The sequence below is a fragment of the Ascaphus truei genome, unplaced genomic scaffold (assembly GCF_040206685.1).
Source record: "Ascaphus truei isolate aAscTru1 unplaced genomic scaffold, aAscTru1.hap1 HAP1_SCAFFOLD_163, whole genome shotgun sequence".
Taxonomy (NCBI): Eukaryota; Metazoa; Chordata; class Amphibia; order Anura; family Ascaphidae; genus Ascaphus; species Ascaphus truei.
Window position 1 is genome coordinate 586,941 of NW_027454521.1, and position 13,112 is coordinate 600,052.

A 13,112-nucleotide genomic window follows, 5' to 3' on the forward strand; every position below is an offset into this window, starting at 1 on the left:
ATCTATGGATGGGACAGATACCCCCTGCAGACGCACGCACGCACGCACGCACACACACACACAGGGAGGGGTCTGTAGTGTGACAGAGCACACCAGCTTCGCCACCAGGCACTCCTTCTTGAATTAAAATAAAATTATCTCCTTACCTCTTTCTGGATGCCCCCTCTTTACCAACAAGAGGGACAGGACCAGCTCTCCTCAGCTTCCATTTTCCTCTTCCTTTCCTCTCTCCCTTGAAAACTTTCTGCACCTGAGACAGTGGGAGGGAGGGAGATAGAGCATGAAACAGCACCCCAAATCCTGTCCCATTACAAGCAGCACAGGCTTCTGTTCCTCTACTCCTCTGCCTCCAGTCATTTGCATGGGAGGGAGGAGCTGCTTGCTCTCTCTCTCCCTCTTTCTCCCTCTCTCTCCTCTACCTCTCTCCCTCCCTCTCTCTTTTAGAAGCTTTACACCTGCCATCCTGCCTACAGTATGTGATGATATCACAATGTCTCTCTTACATCACAGACAGGCTGACATCATCACACAGGCTGGCGGCCAGCAAGAGACAGAAATGCAGATAGAGACACACTGACAAATACATACACTGTAGGCACAGGCACCATGCGGCTTCTGCACCATAAAAGTTCATTTGAATCAAAAATAATGTCATCTTTTAAGTGAGGCGCTATTGAAATCTTGGGGGTCTAAGTGTCAAGACAATCTTGACATAAAACGGAGGCATCATTTTCAATCATTCAATAATGATGTGGTTTTGGATGACAGTATTCTATGAGATATCATGGGAAAATAATAGGAGACATAATGGAAATACAGTATCGTCCAATTTGTGACCATAATGGGAATATACATAGCGCTTCCTTCACAGGAAATAATACATGTGACATAACGGGAATGTAGTAAGTATGTGGGTTTGGCTGGGATTATCCTACATCCTGCAGGGATATAATAACTGGGAAAACGCTATATTTGATACCGCCACGTCGTGGGATGAGCGAGTAAACATTGCATGTCATTTCCCAGAATCCCTTGCTGCAGTGGGAGCACTGTATGCTACTGTACTGTAGGTGATAATGGTTGAAATATATATATATATATATATATATAGATATATAGATATATATCTATATATATATATATATATATATATATATATATATATATATATATATATATATATATATATATATATACATACACATCAACCAGTACAATAATTTAAAAGGGGGGAATTAAAATGGTTGAAGTGGATAATGACAAGTATATACCGATCCAAAAAAACAACTCCTGAGCATGTATGTACTGCTTACATGGATGTACTATTAGCATGTACAGTGTTGTTTGTTACTGCAGTTACCAATTTATTTCCATTTTAAATATTTAATTTCTCTGAAATGGTGCAAGCAAATTGTATGAAAAGTTGCAAACGAATACATGAATGTTTTGTATCCAGAGTCAGGGGGATGAGATGAGATGGGGTCATGTTCATACAGTATTTGAACTGTACATTACTAAAAGAAGGCTTTTTTTCTATGCAGATACAGTATAGTGTTTCAAACACATGCTATACACACGTACACACACATACACATACACACACACACACACACACACACACACACACACGAGGTAATGTAAAGATGTGGGTGAACAGAGCGAAAAAGATTGTACTAGAAACGCTTATTAACATCAAAGGAATGGGCCTAAAGCAAAAGTTTGAACAGCAGCAGCAGCTGCAGTACCCCTGATATCTATGGATGGGACAGATACCCCCTGCAGACGCACGCACACACACACACACAGGGAGGGGTCTGTAGTGTGACAGAGCACACCAGCTTCGCCACCAGGCACTCCTTCTTGAATTAAAATAAAACTATCTCCTTACCTCTTTCTGGATGCCCCCTCTTTACCAACAAGAGGGACAGGACCAGCTCTCCTCAGCTTCCATTTTCCTCTTCCTTTCCTCTCTCCCTTGAAAACTTTCTGCACCTGAGACAGTGGGAGGGAGGGAGATAGAGCATGAAACAGCACCCCAAATCCTGTCCCATTACAAGCAGCACAGGCTTCTGTCCCTCTACTCCTCTGCCTCCAGTCATTTGCATGGGAGGGAGGAGCTGCTTGCTCTCTCTCTCCCTCTTTCTCCCTCTCTCTCCTCTACCTCTCTCCCTCCCTCTCTCTTTTAGAAGCTTTACACCTGCCATCCTGCCTACAGTATGTGATGATATCACAATGTCTCTCTTACATCACAGACAGGCTGACATCATCACACAGGCTGGCGGCCAGCAAGAGACAGAAATGCAGATAGAGACACACTGACAAATACATACACTGTAGGCACAGGCACCATGCGGCTTCTGCACCATAAAAGTTCATTTGAATCAAAAATAATGTCATCTTTTAAGTGAGGCGCTATTGAAATCTTGGGGGTCTAAGTGTCAAGACAATCTTGACATAAAACGGAGGCATCATTTTCAATCATTCAATAATGATGTGGTTTTGGATGACAGTATTCTATGAGATATCATGGGAAAATAATAGGAGACATAATGGAAATACAGTATCGTCCAATTTGTGACCATAATGGGAATATACATAGCGCTTCCTTCACAGGAAATAATACATGTGACATAACGGGAATGTAGTAAGTATGTGGGTTTGGCTGGGATTATCCTACATCCTGCAGGGATATAATAACTGGGAAAACGCTATATTTGATACCGCCACGTCGTGGGATGAGCGAGTAAACATTGCATGTCATTTCCCAGAATCCCTTGCTGCAGTGGGAGCACTGTATGCTACTGTACTGTAGGTGATAATGGTTGAAATATATATATATATATATATATATATAGATATATAGATATATATCTATATATATATATATATATATATATATATATATATATATATATATATATATATATATATATATATATATATACATACACATCAACCAGTACAATAATTTAAAAGGGGGGAATTAAAATGGTTGAAGTGGATAATGACAAGTATATACCGATCCAAAAAAACAACTCCTGAGCATGTATGTACTGCTTACATGGATGTACTATTAGCATGTACAGTGTTGTTTGTTACTGCAGTTACCAATTTATTTCCATTTTAAATATTTAATTTCTCTGAAATGGTGCAAGCAAATTGTATGAAAAGTTGCAAACGAATACATGAATGTTTTGTATCCAGAGTCAGGGGGATGAGATGAGATGGGGTCATGTTCATACAGTATTTGAACTGTACATTACTAAAAGAAGGCTTTTTTTCTATGCAGATACAGTATAGTGTTTCAAACACATGCTATACACACGTACACACACATACACATACACACACACACACACACACACACACGAGGTAATGTAAAGATGTGGGTGAACAGAGCGAAAAAGATTGTACTAGAAACGCTTATTAATATCAAAGGAATGGGCCTAAAGCAAAAGTTTGAACAGCAGCAGCAGCTGCAGTACCCCTGATATCTATGGATGGGACAGATACCCCCTGCAGACGCACGCACGCACGCACGCACGCACACACACACACACACAGGGAGGGGTCTGTAGTGTGACAGAGCACACCAGCTTCGCCACCAGGCACTCCTTCTTGAATTAAAATAAAACTATCTCCTTACCTCTTTCTGGATGCCCCCTCTTTACCAACAAGAGGGACAGGACCAGCTCTCCTCAGCTTCCATTTTCCTCTTCCTTTCCTCTCTCCCTTGAAAACTTTCTGCACCTGAGACAGTGGGAGGGAGGGAGATAGAGCATGAAACAGCACCCCAAATCCTGTCCCATTACAAGCAGCACAGGCTTCTGTCCCTCTACTCCTCTGCCTCCAGTCATTTGCATGGGAGGGAGGAGCTGCTTGCTCTCTCTCTCCCTCTTTCTCCCTCTCTCTCCTCTACCTCTCTCCCTCCCTCTCTCTTTTAGAAGCTTTACACCTGCCATCCTGCCTACAGTATGTGATGATATCACAATGTCTCTCTTACATCACAGACAGGCTGACATCATCACACAGGCTGGCGGCCAGCAAGAGACAGAAATGCAGATAGAGACACACTGACAAATACATACACTGTAGGCACAGGCACCATGCGGCTTCTGCACCATAAAAGTTCATTTGAATCAAAAATAATGTCATCTTTTAAGTGAGGCGCTATTGAAATCTTGGGGGTCTAAGTGTCAAGACAATCTTGACATAAAACGGAGGCATCATTTTCAATCATTCAATAATGATGTGGTTTTGGATGACAGTATTCTATGAGATATCATGGGAAAATAATAGGAGACATAATGGAAATACAGTATCGTCCAATTTGTGACCATAATGGGAATATACATAGCGCTTCCTTCACAGGAAATAATACATGTGACATAACGGGAATGTAGTAAGTATGTGGGTTTGGCTGGGATTATCCTACATCCTGCAGGGATATAATAACTGGGAAAACGCTATATTTGATACCGCCACGTTGTGGGATGAGCGAGTAAACATTGCATGTCATTTCCCAGAATCCCTTGCTGCAGTGGGAGCACTGTATGCTACTGTACTGTAGGTGATAATGGTTGAAATATATATATATATATATATATATATATATATATAGATATATATCTATATATATATATATATATATATATATATATATATACATACACATCAACCAGTACAATAATTTAAAAGGGGGGAATTAAAATGGTTGAAGTGGATAATGACAAGTATATACCGATCCAAAAAAACAACTCCTGAGCATGTATGTACTGCTTACATGGATGTACTATTAGCATGTACAGTGTTGTTTGTTACTGCAGTTACCAATTTATTTCCATTTTAAATATTTAATTTCTCTGAAATGGTGCAAGCAAATTGTATGAAAAGTTGCAAACGAATACATGAATGTTTTGTATCCAGAGTCAGGGGGATGAGATGAGATGGGGTCATGTTCATACAGTATTTGAACTGTACATTACTAAAAGAAGGCTTTTTTTCTATGCAGATACAGTATAGTGTTTCAAACACATGCTATACACACGTACACACACATACACATACACACACACACACACACACACACACACGAGGTAATGTAAAGATGTGGGTGAACAGAGCGAAAAAGATTGTACTAGAAACGCTTATTAACATCAAAGGAATGGGCCTAAAGCAAAAGTTTGAACAGCAGCAGCAGCTGCAGTACCCCTGATATCTATGGATGGGACAGATACCCCCTGCAGACGCACGCACGCACGCACGCACGCACGCACACACACACACAGGGAGGGGTCTGTAGTGTGACAGAGCACACCAGCTTCGCCACCAGGCACTCCTTCTTGAATTAAAATAAAACTATCTCCTTACCTCTTTCTGGATGCCCCCTCTTTACCAACAAGAGGGACAGGACCAGCTCTCCTCAGCTTCCATTTTCCTCTTCCTTTCCTCTCTCCCTTGAAAACTTTCTGCACCTGAGACAGTGGGAGGGAGGGAGATAGAGCATGAAACAGCACCCCAAATCCTGTCCCATTACAAGCAGCACAGGCTTCTGTTCCTCTACTCCTCTGCCTCCAGTCATTTGCATGGGAGGGAGGAGCTGCTTGCTCTCTCTCTCCCTCTTTCTCCCTCTCTCTCCTCTACCTCTCTCCCTCCCTCTCTCTTTTAGAAGCTTTACACCTGCCATCCTGCCTACAGTATGTGATGATATCACAATGTCTCTCTTACATCACAGACAGGCTGACATCATCACACAGGCTGGCGGCCAGCAAGAGACAGAAATGCAGATAGAGACACACTGACAAATACATACACTGTAGGCACAGGCACCATGCGGCTTCTGCACCATAAAAGTTCATTTGAATCAAAAATAATGTCATCTTTTAAGTGAGGCGCTATTGAAATCTTGGGGGTCTAAGTGTCAAGACAATCTTGACATAAAACGGAGGCATCATTTTCAATCATTCAATAATGATGTGGTTTTGGATGACAGTATTCTATGAGATATCATGGGAAAATAATAGGAGACATAATGGAAATACAGTATCGTCCAATTTGTGACCATAATGGGAATATACATAGCGCTTCCTTCACAGGAAATAATACATGTGACATAACGGGAATGTAGTAAGTATGTGGGTTTGGCTGGGATTATCCTACATCCTGCAGGGATATAATAACTGGGAAAACGCTATATTTGATACCGCCACGTCGTGGGATGAGCGAGTAAACATTGCATGTCATTTCCCAGAATCCCTTGCTGCAGTGGGAGCACTGTATGCTACTGTACTGTAGGTGATAATGGTTGAAATATATATATATATATATATATATAGATATATAGATATATATCTATATATCTATATATATATATATATATATATATATATATATATATATATATATATATATATATATATATATATACATACACATCAACCAGTACAATAATTTAAAAGGGGGGAATTAAAATGGTTGAAGTGGATAATGACAAGTATATACCGATCCAAAAAAACAACTCCTGAGCATGTATGTACTGCTTACATGGATGTACTATTAGCATGTACAGTGTTGTTTGTTACTGCAGTTACCAATTTATTTCCATTTTAAATATTTAATTTCTCTGAAATGGTGCAAGCAAATTGTATGAAAAGTTGCAAACGAATACATGAATGTTTTGTATCCAGAGTCAGGGGGATGAGATGAGATGGGGTCATGTTCATACAGTATTTGAACTGTACATTACTAAAAGAAGGCTTTTTTTCTATGCAGATACAGTATAGTGTTTCAAACACATGCTATACACACGTACACACACATACACATACACACACACACACACACACACACACACACACACGAGGTAATGTAAAGATGTGGGTGAACAGAGCGAAAAAGATTGTACTAGAAACGCTTATTAACATCAAAGGAATGGGCCTAAAGCAAAAGTTTGAACAGCAGCAGCAGCTGCAGTACCCCTGATATCTATGGATGGGACAGATACCCCCTGCAGACGCACGCACGCACACACACACACACAGGGAGGGGTCTGTAGTGTGACAGAGCACACCAGCTTCGCCACCAGGCACTCCTTCTTGAATTAAAATAAAACTATCTCCTTACCTCTTTCTGGATGCCCCCTCTTTACCAACAAGAGGGACAGAACCAGCTCTCCTCAGCTTCCATTTTCCTCTTCCTTTCCTCTCTCCCTTGAAAACTTTCTGCACCTGAGACAGTGGGAGGGAGGGAGATAGAGCATGAAACAGCACCCCAAATCCTGTCCCATTACAAGCAGCACAGGCTTCTGTCCCTCTACTCCTCTGCCTCCAGTCATTTGCATGGGAGGGAGGAGCTGCTTGCTCTCTCTCTCCCTCTTTCTCCCTCTCTCTCCTCTACCTCTCTCCCTCCCTCTCTCTTTTAGAAGCTTTACACCTGCCATCCTGCCTACAGTATGTGATGATATCACAATGTCTCTCTTACATCACAGACAGGCTGACATCATCACACAGGCTGGCGGCCAGCAAGAGACAGAAATGCAGATAGAGACACACTGACAAATACATACACTGTAGGCACAGGCACCATGCGGCTTCTGCACCATAAAAGTTCATTTGAATCAAAAATAATGTCATCTTTTAAGTGAGGCGCTATTGAAATCTTGGGGGTCTAAGTGTCAAGACAATCTTGACATAAAACGGAGGCATCATTTTCAATCATTCAATAATGATGTGGTTTTGGATGACAGTATTCTATGAGATATCATGGGAAAATAATAGGAGACATAATGGAAATACAGTATCGTCCAATTTGTGACCATAATGGGAATATACATAGCGCTTCCTTCACAGGAAATAATACATGTGACATAACGGGAATGTAGTAAGTATGTGGGTTTGGCTGGGATTATCCTACATCCTGCAGGGATATAATAACTGGGAAAACGCTATATTTGATACCGCCACGTTGTGGGATGAGCGAGTAAACATTGCATGTCATTTCCCAGAATCCCTTGCTGCAGTGGGAGCACTGTATGCTACTGTACTGTAGGTGATAATGGTTGAAATATATATATATATATATATATATATATATATAGATATATATCTATATATATATATATATATATATATATATATATATATATATATATACATACACATCAACCAGTACAATAATTTAAAAGGGGGGAATTAAAATGGTTGAAGTGGATAATGACAAGTATATACCGATCCAAAAAAACAACTCCTGAGCATGTATGTACTGCTTACATGGATGTACTATTAGCATGTACAGTGTTGTTTGTTACTGCAGTTACCAATTTATTTCCATTTTAAATATTTAATTTCTCTGAAATGGTGCAAGCAAATTGTTTGAAAAGTTGCAAACGAATACATGAATGTTTTGTATCCAGAGTCAGGGGGATGAGATGAGATGGGGTCATGTTCATACAGTATTTGAACTGTACATTACTAAAAGAAGGCTTTTTTTCTATGCAGATACAGTATAGTGTTTCAAACACATGCTATACACACGTACACACACATACACATACACACACACACACACACACACACACACGAGGTAATGTAAAGATGTGGGTGAACAGAGCGAAAAAGATTGTACTAGAAACGCTTATTAACATCAAAGGAATGGGCCTAAAGCAAAAGTTTGAACAGCAGCAGCAGCTGCAGTACCCCTGATATCTATGGATGGGACAGATACCCCCTGCAGACGCACGCACGCACGCACGCACGCACGCACACACACACACAGGGAGGGGTCTGTAGTGTGACAGAGCACACCAGCTTCGCCACCAGGCACTCCTTCTTGAATTAAAATAAAACTATCTCCTTACCTCTTTCTGGATGCCCCCTCTTTACCAACAAGAGGGACAGGACCAGCTCTCCTCAGCTTCCATTTTCCTCTTCCTTTCCTCTCTCCCTTGAAAACTTTCTGCACCTGAGACAGTGGGAGGGAGGGAGATAGAGCATGAAACAGCACCCCAAATCCTGTCCCATTACAAGCAGCACAGGCTTCTGTTCCTCTACTCCTCTGCCTCCAGTCATTTGCATGGGAGGGAGGAGCTGCTTGCTCTCTCTCTCCCTCTTTCTCCCTCTCTCTCCTCTACCTCTCTCCCTCCCTCTCTCTTTTAGAAGCTTTACACCTGCCATCCTGCCTACAGTATGTGATGATATCACAATGTCTCTCTTACATCACAGACAGGCTGACATCATCACACAGGCTGGCGGCCAGCAAGAGACAGAAATGCAGATAGAGACACACTGACAAATACATACACTGTAGGCACAGGCACCATGCGGCTTCTGCACCATAAAAGTTCATTTGAATCAAAAATAATGTCATCTTTTAAGTGAGGCGCTATTGAAATCTTGGGGGTCTAAGTGTCAAGACAATCTTGACATAAAACGGAGGCATCATTTTCAATCATTCAATAATGATGTGGTTTTGGATGACAGTATTCTATGAGATATCATGGGAAAATAATAGGAGACATAATGGAAATACAGTATCGTCCAATTTGTGACCATAATGGGAATATACATAGCGCTTCCTTCACAGGAAATAATACATGTGACATAACGGGAATGTAGTAAGTATGTGGGTTTGGCTGGGATTATCCTACATCCTGCAGGGATATAATAACTGGGAAAACGCTATATTTGATACCGCCACGTCGTGGGATGAGCGAGTAAACATTGCATGTCATTTCCCAGAATCCCTTGCTGCAGTGGGAGCACTGTATGCTACTGTACTGTAGGTGATAATGGTTGAAATATATATATATATATATATAGATATATAGATATATATCTATATATCTATATATATATATATATATATATATATATATATATATATATATATATATATATATATATATATATATATATATACATACACATCAACCAGTACAATAATTTAAAAGGGGGGAATTAAAATGGTTGAAGTGGATAATGACAAGTATATACCGATCCAAAAAAACAACTCCTGAGCATGTATGTACTGCTTACATGGATGTACTATTAGCATGTACAGTGTTGTTTGTTACTGCAGTTACCAATTTATTTCCATTTTAAATATTTAATTTCTCTGAAATGGTGCAAGCAAATTGTATGAAAAGTTGCAAACGAATACATGAATGTTTTGTATCCAGAGTCAGGGGGATGAGATGAGATGGGGTCATGTTCATACAGTATTTGAACTGTACATTACTAAAAGAAGGCTTTTTTTCTATGCAGATACAGTATAGTGTTTCAAACACATGCTATACACACGTACACACACATACACATACACACACACACACACACACACACACACACGAGGTAATGTAAAGATGTGGGTGAACAGAGCGAAAAAGATTGTACTAGAAACGCTTATTAACATCAAAGGAATGGGCCTAAAGCAAAAGTTTGAACAGCAGCAGCAGCTGCAGTACCCCTGATATCTATGGATGGGACAGATACCCCCTGCAGACGCACGCACGCACACACACACACACAGGGAGGGGTCTGTAGTGTGACAGAGCACACCAGCTTCGCCACCAGGCACTCCTTCTTGAATTAAAATAAAACTATCTCCTTACCTCTTTCTGGATGCCCCCTCTTTACCAACAAGAGGGACAGGACCAGCTCTCCTCAGCTTCCATTTTCCTCTTCCTTTCCTCTCTCCCTTGAAAACTTTCTGCACCTGAGACAGTGGGAGGGAGGGAGATAGAGCATGAAACAGCACCCCAAATCCTGTCCCATTACAAGCAGCACAGGCTTCTGTCCCTCTACTCTTCTGCCTCCAGTCATTTGCATGGGAGGGAGGAGCTGCTTGCTCTCTCTCTCCCTCTTTCTCCCTCTCTCTCCTCTACCTCTCTCCCTCCCTCTCTCTTTTAGAAGCTTTACACCTGCCATCCTGCCTACAGTATGTGATGATATCACAATGTCTCTCTTACATCACAGACAGGCTGACATCATCACACAGGCTGGCGGCCAGCAAGAGACAGAAATGCAGATAGAGACACACTGACAAATACATACACTGTAGGCACAGGCACCATGCGGCTTCTGCACCATAAAAGTTCATTTGAATCAAAAATAATGTCATCTTTTAAGTGAGGCGCTATTGAAATCTTGGGGGTCTAAGTGTCAAGACAATCTTGACATAAAACGGAGGCATCATTTTCAATCATTCAATAATGATGTGGTTTTGGATGACAGTATTCTATGAGATATCATGGGAAAATAATAGGAGACATAATGGAAATACAGTATCGTCCAATTTGTGACCATAATGGGAATATACATAGCGCTTCCTTCACAGGAAATAATACATGTGACATAACGGGAATGTAGTAAGTATGTGGGTTTGGCTGGGATTATCCTACATCCTGCAGGGATATAATAACTGGGAAAACGCTATATTTGATACCGCCACGTCGTGGGATGAGCGAGTAAACATTGCATGTCATTTCCCAGAATCCCTTGCTGCAGTGGGAGCACTGTATGCTACTGTACTGTAGGTGATAATGGTTGAAATATATATATATATATATATATATATAGATATATAGATATATATCTATATATATATATATATATATATATATATATATATATATATATATATATATATATATATATATATACATACACATCAACCAGTACAATAATTTAAAAGGGGGGAATTAAAATGGTTGAAGTGGATAATGACAAGTATATACCGATCCAAAAAAACAACTCCTGAGCATGTATGTACTGCTTACATGGATGTACTATTAGCATGTACAGTGTTGTTTGTTACTGCAGTTACCAATTTATTTCCATTTTAAATATTTAATTTCTCTGAAATGGTGCAAGCAAATTGTATGAAAAGTTGCAAACGAATACATGAATGTTTTGTATCCAGAGTCAGGGGGATGAGATGAGATGGGGTCATGTTCATACAGTATTTGAACTGTACATTACTAAAAGAAGGCTTTTTTTCTATGCAGATACAGTATAGTGTTTCAAACACATGCTATACACACGTACACACACATACACATACACACACACACACACACACACACACACACGAGGTAATGTAAAGATGTGGGTGAACAGAGCGAAAAAGATTGTACTAGAAACGCTTATTAACATCAAAGGAATGGGCCTAAAGCAAAAGTTTGAACAGCAGCAGCAGCTGCAGTACCCCTGATATCTATGGATGGGACAGATACCCCCTGCAGACGCACGCACACACACACACACAGGGAGGGGTCTGTAGTGTGACAGAGCACACCAGCTTCGCCACCAGGCACTCCTTCTTGAATTAAAATAAAACTATCTCCTTACCTCTTTCTGGATGCCCCCTCTTTACCAACAAGAGGGACAGGACCAGCTCTCCTCAGCTTCCATTTTCCTCTTCCTTTCCTCTCTCCCTTGAAAACTTTCTGCACCTGAGACAGTGGGAGGGAGGGAGATAGAGCATGAAACAGCACCCCAAATCCTGTCCCATTACAAGCAGCACAGGCTTCTGTCCCTCTACTCCTCTGCCTCCAGTCATTTGCATGGGAGGGAGGAGCTGCTTGCTCTCTCTCTCCCTCTTTCTCCCTCTCTCTCCTCTACCTCTCTCCCTCCCTCTCTCTTTTAGAAGCTTTACACCTGCCATCCTGCCTACAGTATGTGATGATATCACAATGTCTCTCTTACATCACAGACAGGCTGACATCATCACACAGGCTGGCGGCCAGCAAGAGACAGAAATGCAGATAGAGACACACTGACAAATACATACACTGTAGGCACAGGCACCATGCGGCTTCTGCACCATAAAAGTTCATTTGAATCAAAAATAATGTCATCTTTTAAGTGAGGCGCTATTGAAATCTTGGGGGTCTAAGTGTCAAGACAATCTTGACATAAAACGGAGGCATCATTTTCAATCATTCAATAATGATGTGGTTTTGGATGACAGTATTCTATGAGATATCATGGGAAAATAATAGGAGACATAATGGAAATACAGTATCGTCCAATTTGTGACCATAATGGGAATATACATAGCGCTTCCTTCACAGGAAATAATACATGTGACATAACGGGAATGTAGTAAGTATGTGG